The 19,473-nt window shown below is 40.1% G+C and overlaps 1 protein-coding gene and 1 long non-coding RNA gene across 4 annotated transcripts in view; both read right to left on the bottom strand.

The window, feature by feature from the left end:
- The window catches only part of LOC140429684 (uncharacterized), a 78,007-nt gene extending 64,388 nt beyond the window's left edge, over positions 1–13,619 (bottom strand). Inside the window, exon 1 of the long non-coding RNA XR_011949169.1 lies at positions 13,594–13,619. This is a non-coding gene — a long non-coding RNA (uncharacterized lncRNA). The remainder of the gene's footprint in view (positions 1–13,593) is intronic.
- The window catches only part of zcchc7 (zinc finger, CCHC domain containing 7), a 387,489-nt gene that overhangs the window by 325,776 nt on the left and 42,240 nt on the right, over positions 1–19,473 (bottom strand). The window lies entirely within an intron of this gene.

Here is a 19,473-nt window from a genome sequence, read left to right as displayed (position 1 = left end):
AGGTGCAAACACCCTGGACCTCTGCTACACGAGCATCAAAGGTGCCTACCGCTCCATTCCCCGACCACACTTTGCAAATCCGACCACAAGTTGGTATTCCTACTTCTGGCTTCCGGCTTACAAACAGCAACTCAAGCATGCTGAACCGTCAAGGAAACCGTGCAGTGCTGGTCCGAGGAATCTGAGGACATCCTCCGCGATTGCTCGGAGACTGTGGACTAGTCCATATTCAAGGCCGCGGCAGCTAACCTGGACGAGTACGCAACCATCGTCACAGACTTCATCAGTAAGTGGGTCGAGTGTCCCCGATTAGGTATTCTCCAAATGGATACCCTGGCTCAATCAAAGGGTTCACTCCCTGCTGAAGTTCCGGATGGAGGCGTTCATGGCTGACGACCCTGACCCATGTAAGAAATCCAGGTACGACGCATGGAAAGCTATTAGGGATGCAAAAATACAATACCGGATCAAACTAGAGTCCCAGGCCAACAACACTAACCCGCGACGTCTTTGGCAGGGCCTACACAAGATCACAGGCGATAAAGCAAGGCCAGGCGGAATAGCTGGGGCTGCAGCATCCCTACCCGATGATCTGAACAAGTTCTATGCCCGCTTTGAGCAGTCAGCCAATGCATCAGTGCCACCCGCCCCAAAAGCCCTGGATACACCCATACCCACTATTACAGCCTCAGAGGCAAGAGCTGTCTTCTTGAAAGTGAATCCGCGGAAAGCGATGGGCCCAACGGAGTCCCTGGGCGAGCACTCAGAGCCTGCACAGACCAGCTAGCGAGTGTATTCGCAGATATCTTCAACACTTCACTCCTCCGCTCGGAGGTCCCCCCCTCCTTCAAGAAGACTACCATAATACCAGTACCAAAGAAGAATAAGGTAACCTGCCTCAACGACTACCAACCGGTGGCCCTGACGTCTGTTATCATGAAATGCTTTGAGCGGCTAGACAGAAGACGGATCACTGCCAGCCTCCCAGACGGTCTCGATCCACTGCAGTTTGCCTATCACCGCAACCGGTCCGCAGAAGATGCTATCTCCCTGGCTCTACTATAAACACTCGAACACCTCGACAACAAGGGCATCTATGCAAGACTGCTGTTCACCGACTACAGCTCTGCCTTCAACACCATTATCCTGACAAGACTAATAACCAAACTCTGCAAACTTGGGCTTGACCCCTCCCTGTGCAGCTGGCTCCTTCCTCACCAACAGACCGCAATCGGTCAGGATAGGCAACAGCAACTCCTCCGCATTAGTCCTCAACACCGGTGCCACGCAAGAATGTGTGCTCAAGTCCTCTATTGTACTCCCTGTACACACGACTGTGTCAAGATTTAACTCCAACTCAATCTATAAGTTTGCGGATGATGCGACGGTGATGGGCAGTATCTCAAACAACAACGAATCAGACTACAGAAGGGAGATAAATTACTTGGTTGCATGGTGTACCGAAAACAACCTCTCTCCCAATGTCGGAAAGATGAAGGAACTGATCATCGACTTCAGGAAGTGTAGCACGACACACACCCTGTCTGCATCAATGGTTCCGAAGTGGAGATGGTCGATAGCTTTACGTTCCAAGGGGTCATCATCACCAACAGTCTGTCCTGGTCCACTCACGTTGATGCAACAGTCAAGAAGGCCCAACAACATCTCTACTTCCTACGGAAGCTAAAGACATTTGGCATGCCTGCATCGACAATCACAAACTTCTACAGATGTGCGATAGTGAGTATCCTATCTGGCTGCATCACAGCCAGGTATGGCAACTTCTCGGTCCAAGATCGCAAGAAATTGCAGAGTGTGGCAAACTCAGCCCAGCGCATCACACAAGCTTGCCACCCTCACATTGATTCTGTCTACACCTCCCGCTGCCTCAGGAAGGCAGACAGCATTATCAGAGACCCCTCCCACCTAGGCGTTGCCTTCTTTAGACCCTTCCTTCAGGCAGAAGGTACAGAAGTCTGAAGATCCGCACATCCAGACAAAGGAACAGCTTCTTCCCCACAGCTATAAGATTCCTCGGACTGACCTGTTCCCTGTAAGAACACTATTCACGACACCCTATGCTGCTCTTGCTCATCTATTTGCTTTGCGTGGCCCCTTGTTCCGCACTGTAACCAATCACTGTTTGTCGATGTACCATTTGTCAATGTTCTCTGTTGATTATTCTCACGGTAGCATTGTGGATAGCACAATTGATTCACAGCTCCAAGGTCCCAGGTTCGATTCCGGCTTGGGTCACTGTCTGTGCGGAGTCTGCACATCCTCCCAGTGTGTGCGTGGGTTTCCTCCGGGTGCTCCGGTTTCCTCCCACAGTCCAAAGATGTGCAGGTTAGGTGGATTGGCCATGATAAATTGCCCTTAGTGTCCAAAATTGCCCTTAGTGTTGGGTGGGGTTACAGGGTTATGGGGATAGGGTGGAGATGTTGATCTTGGGTAGGGTGCTATTTCCAAGAGCTGGTGCAGACTCGATGGGCCAAATGGCCTCCTTCTGCACTGTAAGTTCTATGATAATTTGTCTACTATGTGCGTACTGTGTATGTTCCCTTGGCCGCAGAAAAATACTTTTCACTGTACCTCGGTACATGTGACAATAAACCAAATCAAATCAAATCAAAACGGATCGACCCCCCCCCTCCCCCCAAAATGTGTTCCATGAACCCCGGAGCTCCATCGCCATAGCTGATATCTTCCCCGACCTGGAACTCGACCGGTCCAACCTTAGATCAAGGAGCATGTTGAAATTTCCCCCCGACAATCAGTTGATGTAAATCTAGGTCTGGAATCTTCCCCAGTATTCCCCTCACAAACTCCACGTCATCCCAGTTTGGGGCATATATATTTACCAACACCTCGACCATTCCCTCCAGTTTCCCACTAATCATACATTTCTACCCCCCGGATCCACTTCGACATTCCCCACCTCGAATGCCACCCGCTTATTAACCAAGATCGCCACCCCCCTCGTTTTAAAGTCTAACCTCAAATGGAACACTTGTCCAACCCACCCCTTCCTTAACCTAATCTGATCCCCACCTTCAGATATGTCTCCTACAACATGGCCACGTCCGCCTTCAGTTGCCTCAAGTGCGCGAACACACGTGCCCTTTTGACTGGCCCATTCAGTCCCTGAACGTTCCATGTGACCAGCCTGGTCGGGGAGAACCACCCCCCCCCCCCCCCCCCCCCCTCCCCCTCCCCTGCCGATCAGCCATAACCTCTCCTAGGCCAGTCTTCGGCCCATGTCCGCATCTCTCCTGGCCTGCCCTCGGGCAACTACCATCATCAATCCTCCTCCACGTTGAAAGTCCCCTCCCCGTCAGCAGTACCCCCCCCCCCCCCCCCCCCCCCCCACCATTCCCACATAGATCTTCAACCCCCCACGTATGCATCCGTGAACTAGCCCACTCAGCTGGCCTGGCAGCCCCCACCCATGGCAGCTAGCATCTTCCCTTGCTACCACTAATGTAGTTAACTGTAAATGTTGTTCTTTTTTGTTGCCTTTCTAATGTGTTTTAAAGTTTAATAAATGTTTTTGTTATTTGCACAATTTAGAACAAGACTGACCCCTTTCTTCACTAGGTTTCATCCCTTTTCTCATATTTTTTCCAAATCCCAAAGATAATTAGTTAACAACTGGCATTTCAAGTTTTCCTTCTGGGATTTGGGATGCCCTCACATTGAAGATCAGTGGGGTTCATGACGCTTTTCATTTCTCTCTCTCAATCCCAATTTCCTTCCCTCTTTGCATTTAATTTTCCGCTGAATTGTCCAATTTCCTTTGCCATTATTCTCGGTTTCTTTCTCTATTCATAAATTTAATTAGGCGAGATAAACTATTTGTCCTGCCGTTTACCAAACTATTTGTCCTGCCGTTTACCAAGATCTAAAATGCTCCTTTGACCATTATATCAATTCATACTTCCAGCAATTTTCAGTACAAAAATAATGGAGCTGAAGGATAAGGGGGAAAAATTCAACTCACAGCACTCACCCACGGTGCCCCAACTCCAACAAATTCTGGGTCACTGAATCATTATGTACTGATAGCAGAAAATCAATATAATTTCACAGTCAATTTATGCACATATATAGATTTCTCAGTTTAACTTTATTGTTTTAAATATGTAACTGTCAAGTGCAAATACATCACAGAGTATTTTTCCCCCAAACACAAAGCTTATTGTTAGACCCATTAAACAGAAACTACTTCAACCTGATCAAGCCAAAAGGCTTTGTCAGTCTCAACTTAACACTCAGGTAACCAGACAAGATGCTGTGGCAATAAAGGAAATTTTTGAGGTGATAAATTATTATTCATGGATTAGCTAGACAGACTGGCAGTTCCCAGCATGTCCATTTTCAAAAGTAACTCAAGTCGAAAGAAAGGAAGTTGCCCATCAAGTTCAGTGAAAATCAAAAGAAAGCATTTTGGGGTTACCATAGTGACAAGGTGGCATTCACTTACAGATATCTGCTTAATTTCTAGCTCCCAGCAAGCTGCTTTTCAAAATGATTGCAGAAGCCACCTAGCAAGTATGTTATAAAACTTAAAAAGTTGACAATATAGCTTTGTATAGAAACTTAATATCAATGGTCAATGTAACAGAATGTTCATTAATCCTGGTCTTTGCTGAAAATTCTGCCTTTGTGCCAAAATGATGGGGAAAATTAAATAATTTTATTTTGGCTTTTCAGAAAGATTACAAGTGTGTAAAAGATTACAAGTATGAAATCAATACCATAGAGTGAAAAACAGAAATCTAACAATCCATATTTTTTACACTGCTTATTAAATATTAGTGAAATGTCCAGCCAATTAATAAAGCATTTGCATTTCTGATAACCACAACGCAAAAAATGCTTGGAAATCTGTGGCATCAGAAAATTGTTCTTGTATCACTTGGTAATGAGCTTGTGTTTATTAAAACACAATGGAAATAGGCAGTTAAAAATAATGGATGGGCTTACACAAGTTTACAGTTTTTGCTATACACATCTCCTCCGCGCACCCCACCCTCACCCCCAAAAAACAATCTGACCATTCTATTATCTAGTTACAGGAGTTCTCCAGAAGCAAATTCGCGCTCAGTGTGCCAGCAGACTTTCTTACTTGAACTTCTGACACTATCATACACTACGTGTTGTAAATTGCAGGTTTGTAATTTGTGTGAATTCTACAATGTCAGGCTTAATTTATACCTAACGTACAGAAGAGTTGAGTAATCTTCCAAAAAAAAAAACCTCAATAGTAGCACTCCCAATTTATAATTTATTTGTCCTGAATGAGGTGTGGAGGAACTTGAAGCCTTATTCAGGTCATTCAAAATAAATGCAAAATCATAATTCCCGCATCTCAACAGAAACACCCATTTGGAACATTGTTTTATTCATTCATGGAATGTGGGCGTCGCTGGCAAGACAGTTGTGGAAGGTGGTTATGAGTCGCTTTCTTCAATACAATTGAGTGGCTTGCTAGGCAGAGGGCAGTTACAAGTCAGTCACATTGCCATGGGTCCAGAGTCACATATAGGACAGACCTCCTTCCCTCATGCACATTAGTGAATTGGATGGGCTTTTCAGACAATGCAGTAGTTTCATGGTCACTATTACTGAAACTAGCATTCTGTTCCAAATGCATTTTATGAATTGAATTTAAACACACCAATTGCCACGGCGAGACTTAAATTAATTTCTTTAGACCATTGATCAGGCCACTGGAAAACTAGGCTAATACTTATAACCACTATGCTACCATACCCCTCAGATTAGAAGGTAAATTAGGTAACCATCGGTACAATTAGTTGTAAAAGAATATCTACCCCTCTCCCAGAACTGACCGTTTACCACTTTTACTTTGAATTTTGGAAAATAGTGATAGACACCAAGAAAAATAATTGTTTAGTATAATATAAACACTGATTTAAAATAACTTAGCTGACTTTTGCTGGAAAATGTGAACGTTACTGAACACTGCATTTACTAATTAAAGAAATTCAGCATTGTATATACTCACTTCTCTTTCTGAATTTCTGTTTGTTACACTGTGGAAAAGCAAACACGCTTTCTACAAAAAACAGCTCTCAGAGATACTTTTTATTGGTGCGTCCACAGCACTCACTTTCAGAATCATAGTAAAAACCCATGTCCAACTGTTAACAGTTCTTTCAAAAAAACAATTAAAAATGTGTGTTTCCCCACTACAATACTACCCAACAACTGGGCGGACAAGGGACCTACCACCAGACCTCTGCCAGTGAATGTTTATGACAAGACACTAGAAGGTGCACAGGACTAAACAATGCTAACTTGGTCATGGACTTTTCTCCTCCGTCTCTGCGGGGAATCAGACTGTTCAGCATCCGTTCAGTGCTCCAGCCGAACAAAACATTAATCTGGCGCAGTGAACAGCCCTCGTTAACACTGACTGTTGTTACCTCCTGTAAACCCTTGCCACCGGTTTTTCCTGGGATGGGGGTTGGGGAGGAAGAAATTGAGGAGTTCAACAAGAAAAGGTTTCCACCATCTCTTCAGTAATACCAGATAAAATATGCAGTCTAACAAAAAATTCTACACCACATTACAAAAAGTGCCCTTAGACAAAATTATTTAATTAGGTTGCTTATTTAAATAAGGACGAAAATATATGTAAGAAAATATAAATCCGTAGCAGGGGAATCAAAAAAAGGATGAGAAGTCTTTATAAAATAGTCAAATTGAGATTGTGGAGTGATATTCATTTTCGCTTGCTGGTCTGAGCAGTTATGAACACTGCAGTAAACACATTACATCTTGAATAAAAGTCTCAATATCTGCAAAGAACACAACTCATTGCGCTGTTACACGGTGAATACACATTAGTTACATCATAAAAACAGAAAATACTTCTTGGAAAGCAGAATTTGAAAGGTTATCCATGTTCGATTCCTGGGGTACATTTTTATAGATTGGGCTTTTTTCCAACATGCAATAATAAGGCCCAGTTATTTCATTATTCACCAACTGTGCCTGACTGAACAGCCATTAGAACCTAAGAGCAGCTTTGTTCAGTCAACAACAGTGTACAGTATCACTAGATGGCATGTCAGAGGTCATGTTATTGTTGCCGACTAAGTGGATAAAGGTAATTGTTCTGCAAAAACCTAATGTCTTCTATATGCTTCATGTTTAGCATCAGTATGCCGTGATCCTTTGTACTGCACTAGAGGGGGAAAAAAAATCTGCAGTATGTCAGTGTCGTAGAAATCTGGCCTGGCAGTAAGTCCAATCGAAAAAAGATAGCCTAGAAGTGTTAGCATCAGCCATCAGCTGCAGTTATTCTGTAACCAATAGATAGAGTTTAAAGACCCTGCTATACTCCAAATATTTAACAAATCACAAGTTGCCTATCCTGATGAACTCCAGTAATCAGTACAACACTTGTGCATTTGAGTAAATGACCTTCTCCCCCTCAACAGTATATGACATTGTAATATGGCTGTTTGTTTGCACTGCCATTAGAATTGATACTGTACCATTGGCACGACTGGGGCAGAAGGTTACAGGGTATGTTGTCAACATTATCTGAACCAGATTATTTTCAGACAATTTGATACAGACACCATCTTTTATGGGCAGTACTTTAAATGCTATTATAATTTCCTCAATCTTTGTTAACACTGGCAAGGAAGCAAAATGCCTAGATCACAGAACAAAATATCAAGTTCTCATCATAAATGATAACTTGTCAAGTCAGTTAAACAAGTGTTTGCCCTGGCAAGAATGTGAGGGAAATGCAGGTATGAACATCAAACAACAGAAGGCAGATAATAGTTTTTTTCCTTAAACCAGTGGCACTATACAAAATACTGTAAAAGAAATCTCTGCTACAAAACAAAACATATCTGAATAGATGTAACACTAATTCATGTGCCTTACTATCGGAGACCGATATAATTCATAACTTTGTTCCGCATGGGTTAAGAGAGCAATCAACTCATCCACATCCCATGAACAAATAAAAAAGCAGTATTAAAATTAGTATTATATTGCTCCTACTGGCAATGCTACAGTAGTAGACCAGGCAGTCAGAGAGAGTACCATTTGAAGTTCAGGGGTAGGAAAATGAGGGAGACAGTGGTTTGACAACCCAGTTGGGAAATAATGCATCTGTACTCGGATAACAAAGACATTCAACTACCTTTTAATGAAACTCTTCAGCAGTTACTTATTTGTTATTTGATCCAATCAATAAAATATTTGATAACCATGAAAGTACATGTGCAATTCACCCAGTGTCACGTCAGCTACAGATATTATAGTTGATGTGCAGCATGAGCACTACAAAAACACAATTCTAAGAGTTATTGTTATTATTGCCATTGTCAACATCAGTATGCGTCACAGGATTGCTCAGTACCAAAGGTTCGGTCATTTTGTATTATATACTGTACTACCCACCCCATACTGCATCTTTCATTTAAAGTACATATTTTAAATAAAATTAGAATAATTTAAAAGTCTTCATTATCCTCCAAATTTGTACTTCATTAAAGCATTCAAGGAAATCTGCTAATACTGCAAGCAGTTTAGAAACTAGACACTCTTTCATATTAGCCGCCGCCAGGGAAATGAAAACCCAAACACACATTGTGGCCAAGTGATCACCAAATCCCATACCCTGGCTAATAAGTATAAGGGTAATAAGTATAAATTGATGATTATGATTTTGTAGACCAGTGGCACAGACAAAAATAATTTCAACGGTAATTTTGAAATACCTATGGTAAATCACTGCACCATTTCTTAAACTTCTAATGAATTATAATGGTGAAAATTTAAATTGACTGGGTTACATATTGAAATGTCGTCAAATTTCATGTTTATAAATGATTTGGAACCACTAAAATTACTTTTATCTGAGTCAGTTTTGAAAATCAGAATTCTGAAAACAGCAATTATCATGTGATGTCACAAACAGAAATGGAGACTACAGCCCATGGCAATAGATCATTTTAAACAGAAGCAGGAGCATCAGTGATATCTTTTCAATCTAAACTAATAACTGACAAAGTGTATATGACGTGAGTAAAACAAAAGTTCCTTGCACAATCTCGGGCTCCATTTGAGTTACCTAAACCTCACTATTCTGCTCTAAATCTCTTACTTTAACAATGCCATTCGACACTGCTTCACTTTTCACACAAGGCTCCATTAGAAGTCATGAGTTACAATGAGAAGCACAGGTATGATAGCTGATATTCATTATCAACATCACCAACACTACACACTGTCCAGTGCATCTACAAAGTGGTTAAAAGGCACCATTGTTCGCATAATTTATCAGACAAAAAATAAAATTTCTAAAATATCTGTCAAAATGCTGAACATTAGATATTTACTGAAGTTGTAGATGAAAATGAAGCAAATCATAAAAATGGAATCAGCATAAATATCTCTCCCTGTTAACTTAAAATATTCCATTTGGGTTGTAGGTGTAAGCAGCATCTTCTGAGGCTGTTAGACATCATTTTAGTGCTACTTTTTTAAAAATTCTGTTAGTTCTGCTTGTGTTACTGGTAGAACTATTTTGCATTAACTTAAAATTTCTCAGACTACAGAACATAGATAAGTGCAAATAAGAATACGGAACAGTGGAATTTAATTCTTTTAATTTACTTCTCCAGGTAAAATTATGAAGCAAAGATGCGAAAAACTGTTTTGATTTTATTTATTATTTAAAATGAACAAAATTTCAATTTTATGCATTTGTAGTTTGCAATGGGTTGGAAATAAGCCAAAGCATCATTAAAAGATCAGCTTGAATGTTGCTCTGCAATGTTTTAACTTTTGTTAAAATGCAAATTTAGACTGAAATGTGAGGAACTATTAAAAGTTGACAGGTAATTTTGAAAATACGGTATTTGTATTAGCAACATTAAAATTCTAATTTGTTGAAACACTTCCAGCAGCTATCAAAGATGAGGAAATATGGCATCCTTAAAGACAGCTTATATTCAAAACTACAACCCAGCTTGAATATTATTAAAACTATCAGTTTTATATTATTACAATGTTTGTGTACTCTGGAATAGACTACTGTGATTGTAAATATCTGGAATCTCTAAATATCCAAAAACTGAAAGTTAGATGATAATTTTTTTTAAAACAGGTTTTTAGAACATGGGATGCATTAGCACAAGTAGCTATTGCGGGAATGTAATAATCTTATTTAAATGCAACTGGCTAAGTATTTGAAAGGGAAGCTAGGAAAGAGAGGTCAGCTATAATTAATAATTATAATGTTGCCACTAACAAAATTGCCAATATCGTTAAGGGGCTGACACTAGGACAGGCATGATGGGCTGAATATCTTCCTGCTAGGCTGCCTATTTCCACCTCCATAACCTCGGCTTATCCATTGCTGAAACCCTCATTTATTAACTGTAAACTTGACTATTCCAATGCAATCCTGACCAGATTCCATGTTCCACCCACCATAAATTTAGGGTTATACAAAGCTTTGCTGTCCATGGACAAGCCCCTTTCATTCATCACCCTGTGCTCACTGACCTGCATTTGTCTTTCAGCTAAGGAACACCTCTATTTTAAAATTCTCATCCTTGTTTTCAAATCCTCGCGGCCTCAATCTCCCCATTACTAATCTCTCCAGGCCAACAACCCTCAGAGATATCTGCACTCCTCCAATTCTGGCCTCTTTTAACATTCCCGATTTTAATCACTCCGTCTTTGGTGGCCATGCCTTCAACTGCCAAGGCCCTAAGCTCTGGAATTTTCCCTCCCTAAACCTCTTTGCCTCGCTTTGTCCTGTAAGGCACTCTTTAAAACCTACCTCCGTGACAATGCTTTTAGTCATTCCTTTAAATCTCCTTCTGTGGGTGGTGTCAAATTTTGTTTGGTAATGCTCATGTGGAGTGTCTTGGGATGTTTCACTATGTTAAAGGCACTACATAAATACAAGTTGTTTTAGCTGGGCTTCTGCACTATTATTTGCTTGGAATTTATATCTCTTGTGCGGCTTTCTGGCATCAACCTAGTATTTCAAAGTTCTATTACTTACAATAGCATATATTTGCTTCTTCTGATGAATTTATTCCACTAAAAAGAAAAATGAAACAACTCTTATTCTTCAAACATGGCATCCAGTCTCTTACCTGACTCGAAATCTCTTGTGATCTTATTTATGTGGCTCAGAAATAATGTATCCACTTCTAACTACTTTACTCAAAGTAATCCTTCTGCCTGCATAAATTTAAATGGTAAAGACTCCGTTACAGGAGTTTTACATTAATTTTACAAAACGGTTACTGATGTCAATAAAATTATAGTGTTCTACATTTTTTTTCTAAAGAAATCACTTTATAGGTTACGGCTATTAAAAACTGAATAAGAATGCTACGGTATTGATTCTACGAATCAAAGGTTCAATAATTATAAATCTTATCTGTACCTTTGCACCCTCCATTTTAATTAAGACTTCATTAAACACTTATCTGATTAAAAACTTATTTGCTACTAGAGAACAGCATGCCCCATTTTCTATTTATTAGACAAGGTGAAGAATAATTCACATTCTTATCATTTTGTCAATTTCTTAAAACCTCCTTTTTTCTTTTTAAAATGGCATTTATATCTGGGTTTTCTTAAACTGTGCAAAAGTTCTCTCTTTACTGTCAGTGGATTGAAAAATCTAAAATAATACAAATAATAGTATACCCAAAGCATAGATTAGAATAATTTCTACCAATTTCAGCAGATAGAAAGCCGCTGATCTTAACCGGACCATCGAGGTGCCAAGATGGGTAGGCCAAAACAAAATTGGTTACAATGCCCCTTCATGCGAGCAGTATCGACAAAGCATATGGTTACTTGCCTATGATCTCAGGGAATACAAAATATGTTCTCCAAATGCTGCAGAATATTTATGTTGGATAATATATATAAAATATAGATCATAAACTCAAGCTTTTGTTTAGCAACTTTTTGGTAATACACAATACAGCTTGCCTTAAAAATGCTCTCAAAGTAGAAATAAGTCTTTAACTATTGCCGATCCTAAATCCCATGTAAAAAGCTGCGTTGTGTCAACAGCATACTTATCCGATGTTTGCTAAAGTTTCATAAGAGTTACCACTCATCTACTTCCAATAAAATGATTTTCACTGCATCCGTGCATCACAGTTTAACAGAAAAATTAACACTGGCTTACTCTTAAAGGTTGGTTTCAAATCAATTTCTTGGATCTGCCAACAAAAACATTACTTCTAAATTGATTAATGCTATCGCCTGAAATGGAAATGGAAGAAATATTTTGCCCTACATGAAACAAAAATCATTCGATATTTGAACAATTTCTTCAAGCAAATTCACTTTGATTAGTTTGTTGCAACAGTATGGTCAGTCATTAAAAATTAAATAAAGACTTTAAAACAGCTATTTCAATGCAAAGTCTTCCACTCAAAGGCAGATCAATGGGCAGTTTATGTACAATCATTTTACCAATATGCTACAGTTTTAGTTGTCCATCCAGGTACTTGTTTTATTTGGCTATCGATCAAATAACAAAAAGGCTCTAGATGCACAGAAAACAGCAAAAAATAATCTACTGAACATTTATCAGGACTCCATTCACTAAAAATAATATTGTAATAATTTGTGATATTGACAAAAATTAGATTTTGTACGCACTATACCCCCCAACTTTTTAACCTAACATGATGAAGTTTAAACAACTTAAAGTATAGCATTCAGTGGCCTAACATAATAATGGTTGTTAATCGATAAAAGAAGTGCTTTGAAAATTTCAGAAAGAAAGTTACTAAACACATTTTAATATCTGGAAAATTAGAACAAATGTGACTGAGCACAACTGAAGATCAACGGATATCTGAAAAGCATCTTTCTGCATCTCACCTCCATACTGGCATATACATTCAGAACTAAGTTATGTTCTTACATTTGATTCTATTATAACATAAAATGCATTTATCCTTCCTTTGACTCAAAAACAGCGTAGAAATTAGATTTTCCCCATATTTTAACTACATTTGTTATTAACTATGAAAACTTCTATTACATTGAGAGAGTAGTTGTTTGTATTTGACAATAAGAGCACTCGGCAAAGTCAATGAACTGAATAAATAAGTTTAATTGTTCTGCAGTACTGCATTTTTAAAAATATATCTAAAAAGATAATAAAATTCAAACAAAAATGCAAAGAAAAAAATAACATAAATATAATCAGTATCGATTTGATGCGAATTCAGCGACATCCATCCAGCATGGATGAAAGGCATAGAATAAAGGGGTAGAAAACAAAGCATTTATGATAACTTTTCTCAATTTGTAATACTGGCAAATGCAATGCTATGTTTTAGATACAGTCATTTGAATCACACTCATATTTAATAGAACTTTAACTCCAGATTTCAATTAAGCTCAGTCTAGAGTTGCATGAAATCTGGCAAGTGGTTCCATTTCAAGACATTTGCATTGGTCACGCATGTGTTAAGAAATAAACAACAACTAAGAAAACTACCTCGAATCAGTAGAAGCAATCTACTTTTACTTGTGCCTTACCTTTACACCACCAGTCCTTGAGAACTGAAATAGATACAATTAAAGAAAACTAAGAGGAGGTTCAAGGTTCACTTACACTTAATTAATAACTGGGTTAAGCATCAGGTTTTTCAAGACAGACCTAAAAAAAAACGAAGTGGTTGTCATGACTTGCATTTTACAGTTGGCTGAGAACGCCCTGCAAAGAGTGAGAACACTCATCCATAAGCACTGCTCACTTCAGTGAACTAAACTTGAAAGAAACTTTGAGCCGGGGGAGTAACAGCAAGGATTACATCAGCATAAAGTATTTGTTTCCAAAAGAAAAATCTAATCAATAGCATACATTAAGCTGTCGATAATTAACTTTTGTCTAAGTTTGCAAGCCTCATAATATCAATGGAATTCTTGAAACAACAAAATGCACAATTATATATTAAACTTGAAATTGTACTTTTTGACATAATATTCAAACATATGCCACAGCAAAATGATAGAGCACATGAACAAAATCAGGAAGGACAGCCATTTTTCTTCCTTATTGCCGTTTAGTTTGTTTTAAAAAAAAAAAAAATTTAGAGTACCCAATTATTTTTTTTCAATTAAGCGGCAATTTAGTGTGGCCGATCCACATAACTTGCACATCTTTGGGTTGTGGGGGTGAAACCCATGCAGACACGGGGAGAATATGGAAACTCCACAGACAGTGACCCAGGGCCGGGATAGAATCTGGGTCCTCAGCGCCGTAGGCAGCAGTGCTAACCACTGTGCCAACCCCAGTTTAGTTTGTTTTAATTTCATGAGTTGTTCTTCAAGTTTTGTGAGCACTGAAAACAAATATTATTGAGCATCAACATAATAAAAATGAACCAAAAATTTCAAACAGCTGCAAGGAATTTGAATTTCCTACAGATGCTATTGTAACGGGGTCAGCATCAATTCCCAACGTAATGGCTGAGTTAAGCACCTTACACATCTGATAGGTAATCAAAGGAATGATTGACTTGATGCTCGCCAGATGACCCTCCTCCCCCCTGCCCTCACTTCACCATAAGGTTTCTTGGTAATTAAAAACAGAATTATATTTTTGACTTCAGAATGAGGTATGTTGAAGCCATTAAATAACAACAATTATTTTACTTAGTATGCAAAATATATGTGGATAGGTATCTCTGGTTACTTAAATTTCATTCACATATGCAACTGAGTAAAAATGTTGTTATCCCTCACGGAAAAGGGATAAAAGAATGCCAATAGCCAAACAGATGTATGACCATGTAAGCATGGGCTGGGCATTCTTGCAGAAAACTAGCCAGCAAACTTTAAGCTATGGAGAGTTTAAATTACTACTAAACCACACCACAATGGGCTGAAGAATCTTAAAAGAATGAAAGAGACCGCTGAAGTGGCAGTTTTTAGCCAAATCTTTGACAGTTCCTCCGCAATTGCCAAGGGGCTATTCAACTATTAAGAAAACTACAGTAATTAATAGGTGTGAAGTTCAGTTTACAAGCTTACACCTTAAAAACAAGTCAGGGAAATTTGCTCCTTAACATTCTTTTGGATGCGAATACAAACGGCCAAGGGAAAAATTCTAGCCTATTTTCAAGTTTTCAAATCATTGTATTTGCAATAACAGCTCACAAGCAGCTAAACAGCAAATAAATATTTTAAGGTGATTACAATAATAGTGCAGATGATATTTTGAAAAATGATAGCAAAGCCTTGAAGTAATTTCTGGTGTCTTTGTTAAAATTAAAAACATATATACAGGGCATTTGAAAGCAAGGATGTGTGATATTTGCCTATCTTTACTGGCTGCTGTGGCAGTCATGTAGATATCAACAGCCAGAATACTCTCTCTAATTGATGTGTGATGTTATCCTCCCTGGAAGGTTCACTGCTGTGATGTAATCAATGCAAGTCGAGTAGTCACAATTTACATTAAAATGTTTGCTAATTATCCTCTAGAAGAAAAACAATTTATGTTACAAACATCAATGTGTCTATAAATAATTTTAAAATATTTTTTTTAGTATTGCTTTCTGATCTGAATGATTTTGTAATTAGCAATCACGTATCACAGTAAAATTATTTTTAGAGTAATGCATTCTAGGACATTTTGCATTGATTACCCTTTATTTCCTGTTAACCTTCACTGCACCTCTAGTTGGCACATATCTTCTTTCAAATAGTAGACCAGTCTGGACTGCTGAATTCTCTATGCCCCAGTAACAATCAGACAGCAGGAGGCATGAATCAAGCAAAGTCAGTGGGTATTAATCACTTTTAGCACCCTCCCTATTGCATTTGAGAATGGAATGCCTGGCGGTGGCACAGCATACCGTTTCCGTCTGACTAAGAGTGAATTCCCCAGTGAACTGAATATTGAACATTGATAGATGTACAACTACTTGCATTATTTCATTTACTTAATACTTTTCAAACAAAGATTAGAGAAAATAATTGTAATAACTCACTGCAACAAGTGAAAAACTCTGGATTTATTCTTTAACTATACAATTGGGATGTATATATAAATATATATATATATGTATGTATAAACATTTGTGGAAAGATGTAACTGAATGGGTCAAGAATGCCATTCTAGTTGTTCATGGTCTTACAGCTACAGCTTAATATTATGCACTATTCAATTTAAAAATGAATCTTTGTCCAATAGCTGATGTGTGTTGCAGAGAAGACTGCCATATATTTTACAAGCATTTCAAGATGAGTTAAATGTCACAACAAGTGTGATGGGGGGGGTTGGAATTACAAAATTAATGCTTGCAATGATGTGGACATTATCAGTCATTCACGCAGTTGAGAGTCACCACTGAAATATTCAAACATTTTAAGTGCTGCTACACATTATGAAAATGTGAACATGAATTAAAGAATCCAAAATATACAAGATAATAAGTTTTCTTACTGCAAAAGTTATTAAAATCAGCATGGAAATGACTGTTATGGACCACAAGTCAGAGTGTAGGGAATTAGGGAGGAATTCCCATGCGTTTAAAACAGCAAATTATACGTCATTGCAGGGACTGAAAACCATGGAATTCAAATACATTGCCAGATTACATGTGATTGGATTGCACATACTGAAAGAACTACTATTTTAGTTGAATTTACATTGTATAAACCACGTTTTTTTTTAAAACACAAAGACACAGAAATTCTTGCAAAAGAATTCATAATTCAACCTACTTTCAGCTATACTGCCAGTTGTCTTTGAAAAACATGTGATCTACAATGATTTATACCAGAATAACTACATTATTGAAACAGTTATTGGCAACTGTCTCTGTTAAAAAGCTTCAAGTCAAAATCCTTCAGTTATGTCAACTTATGTTAATTGTCCCAATGTGGCTTCCAACATATTAATTGTATATTTATCGGATTCACAAATCATTTAAAATCCTGAAAAATATTTTCTTCTTTGTTCAGTTGCATTTTATCTATTTGTAGATCTGCTGAAGCGTGCTAAATGTGCTTCTATATACTCTCCTCAAGTTCCTCATAGTAGCATGAACACTCACAAAACATGACTGCAGTTAATTAGAATTCTGCTATGTGTTACACTGATTGTGCAAGTTACATTTTTGTTTCTTTTTACTTTTGGTAATTTTTTGCTGTAGGCCGACAGTTATGAAGGTAGGTCTGGTGCTACTTCTGCATGGTACAAAAAGTATGGTACGAGTGTACAAATCAGGAGAAGATCATTCAACCCCTGAAACCTGTTCTGCCATTCAATGAGTTCATGGATGATCTGATTGTGGCCTCAACTCTACATTCCACCTAACTCTGGTAACCCCTGACGTTTAACTCCATTGTTAGTCAAGAATCTATCTAACTCTGTCTTAAAAATATTCATTGACCCTGCCTCCACTGCTCTCTAGGGAAGAAAGTTCCAAAGATTCTTCTCTGGTGAGTCTTAAATGCGCACCCTAGCTCTAGTCTCTCCCATACGGTGAAACATCCTTTCAGCATCCAGTCTGTTAAGTACCGTCAGGAAACTATATGTTTTAACATGAACACCTCTCACTCAATCTTCCAAAGTACAATGGATACAGGTCCAGGCGGCACAACCCTCTCCACCTCCAATCCCAGGAATCAGTCGAGTGAATCTTCTCTGAACTGCTTCTAATATTATATATCCTTTCTAAAATAACGTCCTTACTTTTTAATTTCATTCCCCTTGCAATAAACAACATCATTCCATTTGGCTTCCTAATTACTTGCTGTACCAGTATACAAACTTCCCGATTCATCAGGACAGTCAAATCCCTCTGCACCAGAGTCCTGCAATCTCTCTCCATTTAAATAATATGCTGCTTCTCTATTCTTCCTGCCAAAGTGGGCAAGTTCACAGTTTCCTACGTTACATTCCACCTGCCAAGTTTTTGCTCACTTGTGTAACCTGTCTACATTCCTTTGCAGACTCCTTCGATGCAATTTAACCGAAGCGTTTCTAAGTGTTTTGCTGGGAGTTTCCTGCCAGCTCTGCCGGCAGGTTTCCCACCGCTATCTAACGGCACTTAGTCACTTTTTGGGCCCTGGGGAGTTTAGCCCACACTTAGAATTATTTTATTGGTAGAGGAGCTCCGGATTGGGGGGGGGGGGGGGGAGAAATAATAGTTGCGTCCCGTTACCCCCACGAAAAACGTGCGCCCGGGTGTGCGAATTTGGCCGACTGGGCCCCCGCACGGCGGGAGAGAACGAAAAGGAGCGACCCGGACTCCAAGCGGGGCCGGAGACCCGGGCGCTCGGGAGCGAAGCGAGCAGCAGCAGAAGCACGAGGGGAGAGCCTCCCCGGGGAGAAGGAGAGGAGGCGGCAAGGGACCGGAGCGGTACGCTGCGGCCTGGGCGGAGGAAAGCTGCATGGGAGGAGCCAGGGGCCGGAGACCAGGAAGCGACCGGAGAGAGTTGCCCCCCCCCCACCCCACCCCCGAACAGAGACAGCACATCGGACAGCCTGCAAGCTGGCCCGACCGACCGAGCCAAGCCCCCCACAGCAGAACGCGGGCGGCAGCGGTGCACAGGCCAACAACGCAGGGCAGCGAATCGCGGGGCAGGAGGAGTGGCGGCCTGAGCCAAAGCGGGGTCCGAGCCAGCAACGAGGCCCGACCCCCCGACGGCAACCACCACGAGGCAGGCAGCGGCGGAACAAAGGGGGACTCCCGGCCCGACGAGAAGCCTTTCTCTCTCTCTGGTTCCAGGGTGAGTGAGGAGGACAAAAAAGAAAACAAAAACTCCCTCTTTTGGGGGTGGCGGGGGGGGGGGGGGGGGCGGGGGGGAGAAAAAAACAAAAGAAAAGGAAGATTTAGAAAAAGAAAACTGTTAAAGGGACAGAACACTTCCTCTCTCCTTTCACGCTTCTCAAAAAAGAAAACCAAACTTACCTGAAAAGAGTCTCTTCAGAAAGGTGGTGGTGGTGGTTTGGGGGGGGGACGGGGACGATGTGTGGAACGGTTGGAGGCACTGGAGAACAACGCAAGGAGGAACAACCTGAGGATTCTTGGTCTTCCTGAAGGTGCGGAGGGAGCGGACGTCGGGGCATATGTGAGCACGATGCTGCACTCGTTAATGGGAGCGGAGGCCCCGGCGGGTCCCGGAGGGAGCATACCGAGTGATGGCGCAGGACCGAGAGCAGGAGAAATTCCCAGAGCCATAGTGGTGAGATTCCTCCGTTTTAAGGATAGAGAAATGGTCCTTAGATGGGCGAAGAAAACTCGGAGCAGTAAATGGGAGAACGCGGTGATCCGCGTTTATCAAGACTGGAGTGCGGAGGTGGCGAGAAGGAGGGCGAGCTTTAATCGGGCCAAGGCGGTGCTTCATGAAAAGAAGATAAAATTTGGAATGCTGCAACCGGCAAGACTGTGGGTCACATAT

The sequence above is a fragment of the Scyliorhinus torazame genome, chromosome 9 (genome assembly GCF_047496885.1).
Source record: "Scyliorhinus torazame isolate Kashiwa2021f chromosome 9, sScyTor2.1, whole genome shotgun sequence".
Taxonomy (NCBI): domain Eukaryota; kingdom Metazoa; phylum Chordata; class Chondrichthyes; order Carcharhiniformes; family Scyliorhinidae; genus Scyliorhinus; species Scyliorhinus torazame.
The sequence above is the reverse complement of the archived record's forward strand: the minus strand, read 5'-3'. Positions and strand labels throughout refer to the sequence as shown.